Raw genomic sequence first — 11,213 nt, forward strand, 5'->3', positions numbered from 1 at the left:
CTCAGGCATTGTCTGTACCTCAGGCTTGAATCAGTTGCTTAGGATTAGGGATCTAATTCTATTCTAGATTCCTTGGCAATATATGTGCATATCTGACTTTATGTGCCTTATGCAGAAGGTGCTGAACTTTTGATTAACAGTTACCAGTCCCAAGTAGTCCTTTCAGTTTAGGTAGCTGGTCTAGCTCCTAAAGTAAGGACATGGGTTAGGAACAGGTTAAATTTACCTTCAATATTTTTGCTCTCTGCAGTTTCAGATTTTTAATCCAATGGAAATATATACACATTTATTAATATTTTTTAAAGTAAGCAACATAGAATTTGAATGGCACACAAAGAAATTAATAACTTTTCTTCTTGCTGACTAGTTAATATCACTAATGAAGATACAATTATCTGTATGCATGGGTCCTTGAGTGTAACACAAACTACTGAACTGTTGGTAAGTGAATATGAATTGCATTGAATAAGGCAATAGTTGTCTGGGAAAAAAATATATGTTATGACAAGATTAGAATTACTAATGTAGTGCACACTTGCAAATGCTAAATGCATAGTGGAAAGAAACCTTGATTAAAGCTATTCCAAAGGTCAGATCTTAAAAACCTCTAGATAATTCTCATATTTAAATTTAGTGATATTTGTTCTTAAGTAAATAAACTCCCAAAGGAATAGCAAGAAATGTACCTGTTCATCAGTTTCTTGCTAAATGTCATGAGGTGGAATCTATTTTACTTTTGACATTATGTAGAACTCATAAACTCATACTGCAGACAAACCACTGAGCCCTGAATTATTCAGTACACTGTAATTATTCTGCTCAATTTCCCTTCAACAGAAAACATTTTAATGCCTGAGAGTATGCTATGACCCAATAACAAAATACAAAGGAGTTTAATTTTCTACTAGTGGAACTCAAATGTAAGAATTTTTTTTAATGTGGTTAGATAAAACTAAAATATTTCCCTGTAACAACATCTCAGTATAGCAGGAAAATACACATCAGTTATAGAAATGCTTCTGTAATGTAAAAAAGTTGTAGTTTTGATGCTATCACTTTGATACCTTATGCCTTTTAATATCCAGATAACACAGCATGGTGCTGAATGTGTATTTTTATTAAATCCAAACCTGGTTAATATGCCTAAGGGAATTTACTTGTGCTATTTTAGTGGCATAAGCATCAACAAAGTGAACTACTTGAATTTTTTGGTGGGGGAGGAAAGTTGTTTTAAGTAAGGTATTTTAAATGTATGGAGGTTTTAGGTTTTGGTTTAGGTTTTGGGGTTTCTTTCCCTCAGGGAAAACAATAGCATAAATTCTGAAGTGTCAGCTATTTTTCAATTGTTTATTGAAGTAATTTTAAAGCAGCGGATTTTCATCTGGAATAGAATTTTTTAATTTTACAACAGAAAGAGGTGAAACAAGCATTCCTAGAAGAAAAAAATGTCTATGACTTAAACATAGAGAGCTGTTTTTTCAGGTTGTCAGAATGCTGCGATATGGAAAAAGAAGAAAACAGCATCATATTCTGAATATCAGCTTGCAGGTTGTCCCCCACTATTGAATTCTGCCTTTTTCATATTCAAAAAAATAGAAACTTATAATCTAGACTATGTAAAAATAAACATACCTTGAAAATGCATTTTTCAGCTCTTCACATCTCACTCTTCAATTCCATTCCCATTAAAGTAAAATAGTAATTTCTAAGTAATTGTGCCTATTGATTTCCACAGGTTAGCTGTGGAACTTATGTCTAGCAAAGTCTAAAATCCTAAAACTGGAAACGGACAAGTAATAAGCAAACCAGGGTTTGATGTCTTAGTGGCCAGTAAGAAAGTCATAATGCTGAAAAAGCTGCACAAAACTAACTCTTGACTAAAAATGTCCCATGGGGATGTGGGGAATGAATGGTGTAGACATAATAGAGTTATTGCAGGAACCTGAAGAGGCAAAGTCTAAAGTTGTCGTGGCGTGGACTGGACATTATGGAAGTTTTTCATCATCAGAAAGCATTTAGTATTCAAATCCATAGGAAATGAAAATTAATTTTTATAATATTTTGGGATGCTTCCTTATTCTGTAGTTCTGTGAGGATGTTACTTTGAAATACTTACACTGTATGAAGCATCTTGTCTCAAGTCATTCATTACATCACGTCAACACTACAGACTTGTGTCAGCCTTTCAAAGATGTAGAGAAATATATCATCTCTGGTAGATGGAATTTTATTAACAGATGGCTTTAGTATTAATGTAATAGGTCATTAAACCACCACCACCATTACAATTTACTGTTTATTTTAGTTAGCTTTGAATAAGCTCTAGAGGTAAGTATGTAGTTTTGCCTGAATTCATGAAACTGTGTTAATACTGGGAGCCATATGCCCTGTATATGATGCCAATGCATTAGTAATACAATAAAATTTAGCCATAAGCTTCCAGAAAATCATATTGAAATATTCAGATTTTTGCACTCCTATAACAACTTTATTGAAAGTAGATGGAATAAGCTCATAACGGTGAGTCTTTTGATGCTGAAAAGATAGAGTTGTGGTTCAGTCTTACTGTCATCCAGAAGTGATCTGAATTAAGAACCAATAGTAACCCACAAGTTTATGCATTTGAGATGAAATGATTGTATGGAAGAATTTCACATTTTCCTCTGATAGACTCAAACCAATATTTTTGATTTTGCTCATTACACAGCTCCTGCCTTGCTTATCAAGTACAGGACATGGCACTGACCTGTCAAATGGGTGCATACTTTACTTGGCTCTTGAGATACATAATTGTTTGCAGACAAAGAACAAAATAACCTCTGAAATAAGAGTCAGATGAAGGTTTGAATCTGAATATCAATCCTTTATAGAGGATATTCTGGTGTAGTCTCAGGTGTAAGGCAAACAAGAAGACTAAATCTTTAGAAGACTAAAGCATATGGAAACCCCAGCAGGACATGAATTCAACAGAGAAAGAAACAGACTTCTTAGTATGAAGTGCCATCATTTTCACAACCTTTAAGGTATTTTCTTGACCCCTAGTTTAACTTGACTCACGTTGTGGGTGCTTTGGAAGTACCTAAACTTTTCTTGAAAGTTTTACGCCTTAACTTTTGGCTATTCCTGTTATTGTTGCTTTAAATTACTGCTGCAGAGCATAGTATTCAAATCAGGTTTTTAAGAGACGTCAAATAATAAAGCATACTTTTATATAATCTTATCTTGACTTGGAATAGGATAATATAGGAGTCTACCAGAAATCTTCCAGTGATTGTCAGGGAAATTTGCTGGCGTGTTTGCCTGTGTGAAAGCAGCATGGAGCAGGTGAGGCGTGAAGATCTTGAGCAAAACTTCAGCAATGCTTAAATGTGACAAACTGGCTCATATCTGAACTAGATGACTACCATTTCCAACATTTGCTTCTGCTTTGTTGTTATATGCTGGGGAGACGTATTTTAACTTAAAAGCAGATTTTTTTTTTTAAAAGCATCTTTCAGATCAGGGTGTTTTGAATAACTACCAGTTGGAAGTGTTTAGTGTTTTTATTATCCCGGTGAATTTCTAGGTGAAAGGGCTGCCGTAATCATCCTTCAAAGGATTAGAACAGGGTGTTTGCTTTCTGTGCCTTCGGGCATGCATAAGATAGTTTTCAACTTGCCTGTTTTCCAAGCTTTCATGTTTTCATCACAGAATCAAACCATATGCCAGAGAACATCTGACCCTTATTTGTGCTTTAATTTTGTGCTTTGATTGCATTAGCAATTTTATTTGATGACTGTGATGATAGTATTATTGATATTAGCTGATATAACAGATCATTCCTGTCACCTCTGCTTGCTAGACATACTTGTCTGTGCTTGTATTCCATTTCTGATACTGTCTATGTTTAAAAAAAATTCCTCTATATGTCTTCTGTATAGAACAACAGTTTCAGAAATACTTTGTCATCTGGTATAACTGAACTATATTGTAAAATACTGACTTCTTTAAATTCAGTAGCAAAAATTTTTGCTCATTTTCTTAGCTTTTTCCTCACATACTCCTTTTCTGTTGTATGGAAATGAAGAAAGGAAATTACTCTCTTGAAAGTCCAAGAAGCAATTTACACGGGGCTAGGCAGAAAATAATTTTGGGTACTTGAGAGTTACAGGTACAGTACATGTTTGGACATTAGTGAATCCTGAAACCACAGTCATTTTGTGGTGCAAGAGACTCATTCCTCAAGCATCTTCTATCTGGATCCCGTTGAGTGTGATTGTAAACCAAATTGTTTTTGTATTAAGTCTCCTGGATTGAGTGGATGTGTTTTTGTACTAAGCTAATAACAGTTTCTGGCACATTTGAATTTTGCTTGCTTGAAGCAATGTTTGACGTGCTCTTTGTACTCCCTTTTTTATCTGGTATTCCCCTCCTCCCCTTCACAAAGCAGCTTACTTTAAGAGGTGATGGGGGGGAAAACTCTCACTTCGTCTTCCCTTGGCTCCATTTCACATAGTCAGTGTCACCAAGCAGCAACAGCAGAACTACTCAACAAGCTCGGGGACAAAACAGGTGCTGAGGATGCTCCCAACACAGGCAGTAGTACCTTCCCTGAACAGAGGGCAGTCCTGCTGAGCACACCCAGATCTGGGGTACTTCAGTATAGGGGCTGCAGTCCCAGACAAGGCACAGTAATGAATCAGGTTGAGGATTCATCCAGTCACTCCAGATGGGAGACGAGGCCAGAGGCAGGACTAGAGACAAGAATATGGCAATGTCCATCCCCAGGGCAGGACAAGTCAGTTCAGGTAAGAGTGGCTCCTAGCCCTTAGCTTAAACAGACCTTTTGGAGCCTTTGGGTAGAGGGGAGGAGGTCCCAAGTGACTGCTGGTCAGGGCCACCAGGGTGAATTTATGTCACTGCATGGTACTTGACTCTCACAGATTCTCTAAGAAGCTATGGCACCCTCTGACTCCAGCTGGAGTCTCATGACTTTAGCAGTTTTCTGAAAACTTTTCCTGAAAAAAAATTCTTTTATGTTCATTCAGGTAACTTGTCATATGAACTGCAGAATTAGATCTGTCATATTTAATCACCTTGATTGATAAACCTCATGAGGCTGAGACAGAACAGACATGGAAAAAAAGTTAATGAGGAACAAATAAGGTGACTCAATTGGATACTGTAATATCATTAACTTTACATTTATTTTATATAGTCACTATTACATGTGAGGAAAATATCTTTTGTATGTGTCATTTTATGGTGTTTGTAAGCTGTAAGCCATGAACACTTCAGACAAATTGGCCATTTTCTTAGTTTCTAACTGCCTGGGGTGTGTCTATATTATTAAGTGCTTATCTAAAAAATGAGGAGGTAAGTATGTACATATCTTCAAATACTAGCCTGGTAATAAAAGATAGAAAGTGGTAACCACAAGGCAAGTATAGGCAACTTAAAACCAGCATTATGTGAGTAAACAGCTATGCTTTTGCTTCTGGGGGAGATTCTCCTGCCAAAAACTTCATCTGTATAGAGTTTAATAACTTTTCATATCTATATGAATGATCTTGTTGCAAAATGTCGCTTTCATGCCAGGGTGTTGAAAAAAAAATTTCAAGGACCTGTCTGTGTGCAGGGGCCATTTCTTTTTTTAAAGGACTTGCTGAAATCTACTTTAGTAACCTCTGTTGTACTCCAGTCCATCAATCACCTAATAATTGGCCTACTGGCTATTTGCAGCTTCACAGTCCTATCTCAACGGTGTTAACAGAACCCCTGTAGCATGAGTGTTAGCAGTCAGTGAAGTACTGATGCATGCCAAGGCAATCACAGTTGTCTTTTGTCAGCTAGCACACTCTCTGCTCAGGTGTCACTGCGTTGACAGCACTGCAAATGGCTTTCACGTGAGGTAGTCAGCTCCACTTTCCCCTGGAAGCAAAAGGGATTCTGGAAGCTTTGACAAGGTCAGCTGACCATGGAAGGGTGTACAGAGGTGACCAGCCAACATGTTCTGACTGCAGTAACTTGCCGTTAGCGCGTCCTCCTGCGTTTCCATCTCTCTGTAAACCATGATAACTGAAAACTAACAGCTTGGGGAAATTAGTTGCTTTTGCAATTGCTGCAGAATGCCAAGGTAGGAAAGTTTTTGCCTGATTAGCTTGTGTAATAAGCAAAGCAGAGAATTGCCTAGCTGGAGCAAGAGAAAACCACAAACTGCAGAAAAGTTTCACATCTGTGATAGCAGTGACTGCAGCACTCTGCCTACAGAGCACTGGCTTGGCCACGGGCAATCAGTGCCTTCTCTCATGTCCTCTCTAAGTAATTCAATGAAGACCTCTCACTCTGTTAAAACAGCAAGAGTTGGGGTCTTGTTGCCTTTTTTTTTTTTTTTCAGACTTCTTCTGACAATGGGGTAAGAAAGGATGAAGATAAACACTGGGGAAGGGGCAGTAGGAAGAACAGGGAGGCCAATGACATGCTGCACATTCCAGCACCTCTCCTGAGCTCTGTCCCTCAGCATTACACTGCTGTCCAAAGGTTGGGTATATCCTCTCTGTACTGTGAGAAGTCAAGGAAATGCAGTGGTGGTAAGGAGAGAAGCAAGTTATGTCATGAGACATGCTAGTTATTCTGACATTCATGCTGACTGATTGTTTTCCTGAAGCCAAAGTTCAGAAGTCTTTGCTACGCCTGTGTACTGCAGAAATAAAGTGTTTGTATCACTTTTTCTAAAGGGTTTTAGAGCCTCGTTATTACTGGGCTCTTACTTTGGAAAGTGAAAAAGGTTGTGTCTGGAAGTTGCTAAAAATCCTTTTGTAAAGGAGTGCTGAGTGTACTCACAATTTGGTTACTCCATCCTTCTTTCTGTTTATTTTATAACAAAATTATTTAGTCTACATGCTTTGCAAACACCATATTCAGAAACTAGTGTTTAGTAAACTATTTTGAGAAAGGCTTCCATAGTAAATTTAGTAAAAATTCGAGAATAGTCTCCTTGCAGTTTCAAAAACCGATCAGAAAAATTATGGGTGAGGTATTGCTAAAAATAACCTAGGTAAAGGATCAGCCATTTAATAAACTTCTCTATTAAGGATTCCACAATCAAGAGTTCCGTTCCTTTTAAACTGTTTTTCAACACAGAGCATAAACAATTTTTAAAAATTATTGTTGATCGAAATACTGCTGCTTGTGTGGAAGAGCCACTTGACAGGCCTGGCAGAAGACAAAATAAGGACCTATTGCTAACAATACCATTTTCCATTCCTCCACTCAACAGACTCCAAAATTTCATTTACTGTCTCTAACATTTAGAAGGAGCATATTCCACGTATCGTCATCCCTTTCAGGTCTCTCACAAATCCCACTGTAGGGTTGTGTATTTCTCTCTCTGAAAGCCCTTAATATCTTTGCCACATTGTTACTCTTCTTTCTGAAAAATATCTCAGTCTTCAAGGCACACTATAGAATGATTAGGGTTTTTTGTAATGGAAGTAGTACTTGTGTTAAGATTATCCAACTCAGTTAATTTTTACCGTGCCCTTGTCTTAAGTATTATATTTTATCTATATCATAATCATATATCTATAATTTTTGGCTCAAGGTGGAGAGACTCCTAGTCTATTGATATCGATATTTTTCTTCATTATTATTTTCTTGTTTTCGTGATCTTCTTATTGAGGTAAGTAGATCTGTCCTATAGCTTTGGCTTTCTTTTTCTTTATGTCCTGAGGTAAAAGTACAGAAGTGTTTGGATAAGGGTTCTCTATGCTCTAATTCACATAAAATGCATATGTATTGTTAATATTCATGTGGTGGTGTAGATGTCCACTTAACAGGAAGTAACAAGTATGTAGAAAAATAAGCTTCCATGCAAAGTGAGGATTTTATATCATCTGCTTTGTATGAGTAAATAACAGCAGCTTTTGTCAATGTAGTAAGTTTTGTACTTCTAATTCTTGCAGGTTCCATTTTTAATTTAGTGGACTGCAGCATATTATATGTCTTAGAGTAAGAAGAAGTCTATGCTGGAGATTGTTTTAGAACATAATCTACATTTCTTCACCACTTCTATTTCAAGAGCTACAAGTGTCACCATATGCAGAAATGTATGATCTCTAAGGTGCAGACAAAAGAAAAGTTTCAATGTCTGTTAATAAATGGGTCCATAACTTCATATGGCAATTGTTATTAAGATAGTGGTCAAGACAGATATTGAAATAAATTGAAGAATTTTTAAACTTGATGACAGCGTTGCTTTCAGAAAATCACTGTTTTGGGGAAACTTTTTAATTCCAATGTGAAGGATAAATGAATATGAGAATATACCTGTGTAGTAAAAAAGTAATAGAGGGCAGTTTGTTATCAAAATTCTGGTATTTAAAACACTATGAATTACTTTATAAATACTTTGCTTCACTCATTAGTCCACATTCAAGGGGGATCTATGTTAAAAATGACTTTATATGTAGTTATTTACAATACAGCATGCCAACATTGTTTATTTAAATATACTCCTTCAAGGCTTTTGATAAAAATCTTTGGTGAGCTACATTGAATTTGATAAAAGTCAATCAAATGCTCAAAGCAAAACCAGAAAACTCAAGCAAAAACAACAAAAAAGTTGTTAAAACAAACACTAAAGCAAGCATTATCCAACACTAAGCACACTGTAATATTTAAAATACTGCCATGGTTTTCAATTACTGAGAGAGGTGCTAAGTCCACCTAGCAAGAAACATGGAACAGTCTAAAACTCACATTTATCCTTCCCTTTGACTTTATGGGTTTCCTAATTTTGATTTATCTGTAGGACCTCTGAAAATAATATAACTATGATTCTTGAATAGAATTTATAGTAAAGGAAAGCAGTATTGAACACTTTACTTTGAAAAATTTTTCTGTATGCCCATTTGGGATTAGCCCATTTTTGCTATCATCTTAAAGAAAGATGATTCCTTGTCTTAGAACTTTTATTTCTCTTGTTTGTACTATTTTGGTATGTTTAGGTATCAACAGGTCAGAATACTAGGACTGAAATTTGCCCACCCCTATTCCTCTCCCCTATGTGTGAAGGACATTAACATATGTCCAGCAACTCTTGAGTTTCCTTTGGTTTTTCCCTTTGATTAAACTGCTGAAGTTTAATCATGATGCATGTGGTAAAATGTTAGTAGTTTCAAAACAGCAGTTATATTTTTTAATATTATAAGATGAAGAGGAATCTTTTAGGTTTTTCTTCCTAATATAAATATATTTTTCTGCTTCTAAAATACGAGCTTTCTTTTTAGGCTTTTGAAATCATCTGTGTGTGTTTTGGTTTTAACTTAAAATAGTGTATTTTGTATAATGCACCAGCAGTTACAGAATCCTGTCATTTGATTTCTGTGACTGTTCTTTTAATCAAAACTCCTATCTGTAGAAAACTTTAGAAGACGTCAAAGTTGGTTGACATGTGTAAAAATTTAATCTAGTCCTAGTGAAGAAAACAGACAAACAAGTGCTTTTAGGCCTAAGGGGGCACTGGCAACACCAGATAAAATTAGCAGTGCCACATTAAACCAACGGGATATTTTAAAATCAGCATGTAGAGTGGGAATTAGAATGCCATGCAACCCTTCAGTTGCCCCTGAACCTCTATGACATTTGTCTGCTGACAGTTTGTTTCCCTGCTTGAGGCTTGGAGCTCCTGCACTGCCTGATATCTCCACAGGTTAAAATCATCTCAGGTTTCTGGATGTTCAAGGTCTTCAGGTTCCTGCACTGCCTAGCTGTCAATACTCCAGACATTTGTGGCTGGATATTAAGAAACTCAATTTCTTCTAGAAGAATAAGTGAGAGGTCTGGTTTTGCTTTTAATGCCCTCACTCCCTTATGTAATATTCTCTCTTTGAGTTGATCTCCCAGAGAATATTTTGGATATTTAACTTGCTTTTTCAACTCAAAAAAAAAAAAAAGAAAAGAGCAGATTTATTCATAGGTAGGGATGATTCATGTTCAAGTTAAATCATGTACTGGAAAAGTGGAATGATGAACTTGTGGTGCTACACATCAGCCCAAACACAAGGATTCTCTGGAGGCTGCAGGGCTGTTCTGTGCATGACACCAACTTGGGCAAGAACCAAGTGGTGGTAGGAAATGTATTCAGCTGCTGAGTGGAACAGACTGCAGAACTGATCAACACCGAGGTGTTATATTTTAAAAAGTGATCAGTGACAATAACAAGCTCTTAACCCAAGGCAGCATCAAGCCAAAATAGACTGAATCACTTGTAGTATGTACATATACATTTCTGTGTAAGTACAGCTGTAGCACATGTGTTCAGATATTAGCAAACTTACTTTTGAATGTCTTTCCAGAGGTTATTTCTTTGTGTTCCCATAAGTATCACCCTCTTTCTTCAAATCTTAAAAAAAAGAGGCAGCATTATCAGCAAATGAAAGTCCTGGTATCCTTGTAGCTATAAGGTTTCCAGGTTTTGAAGAAATTATTGCCATCTTTATTTATGGTTGAAATAGTAAATGTGCTAGGGATTTTTTTTGTACTCTGTAGGGCTTTTTTCCTATTGCCAGAAATATCATGGTCTGCATATGAACTATCCAGTCCCTCAGTTTCTTTAAGTGTTTTCTTATTTGATAGGTCACTGTTGTTTTCACACCCACCTGTGACAGGGGTCAATAAATCACATATTTAAAAGCTTTTCAGTACTAAAAATTCTTATCATAATATTTTAAATTAATTTTTATAATAGTAATTTGACTCTGGTTTAAACACTAAGTTTCAACTGTTGTAATTATTTTAAGGCTGTTGTACAATCCCTGGTGGTATTCCTTTATGAAAGTAAATTTCCTAGGTAATATATTTTTCCAAAATTGAGTGCATGTCTTCCTCCAAAACAAAGCAAAGCCATCTATACAGGAATTTGAAATAACAAGTGCAGAGATGTTATTGATACTGTTTTGCTGATACGAGAAAGAAACAATGCAAAAGACCAGACAAGATGTTGAAGCCTGATATCATTATGGAAAGTACCCAAGGAGAAACAAAAAAACATGAAAGAAAGATTAACACTGGGACATGACTGAAGGCTTTGAACTGTGAAGCAGATGAAAATGTATGGAAAAATACCTGACTCTGCCGTCTGTTTCTGTTCTTACCACAATAACCTTACGTATCTTGAATTTTGGCAGGTCACCTAAACCTTGCTGTTGCATACAGAAGGGATAATTTTAGTT

This window comes from Manacus candei, unplaced genomic scaffold (genome assembly GCF_025592945.1).
Source record: "Manacus candei isolate 608988 ecotype Guabito, Panama unplaced genomic scaffold, ASM2559294v1 h1tg000010l, whole genome shotgun sequence".
Classification (NCBI taxonomy): Eukaryota; Metazoa; Chordata; class Aves; order Passeriformes; family Pipridae; genus Manacus; species Manacus candei.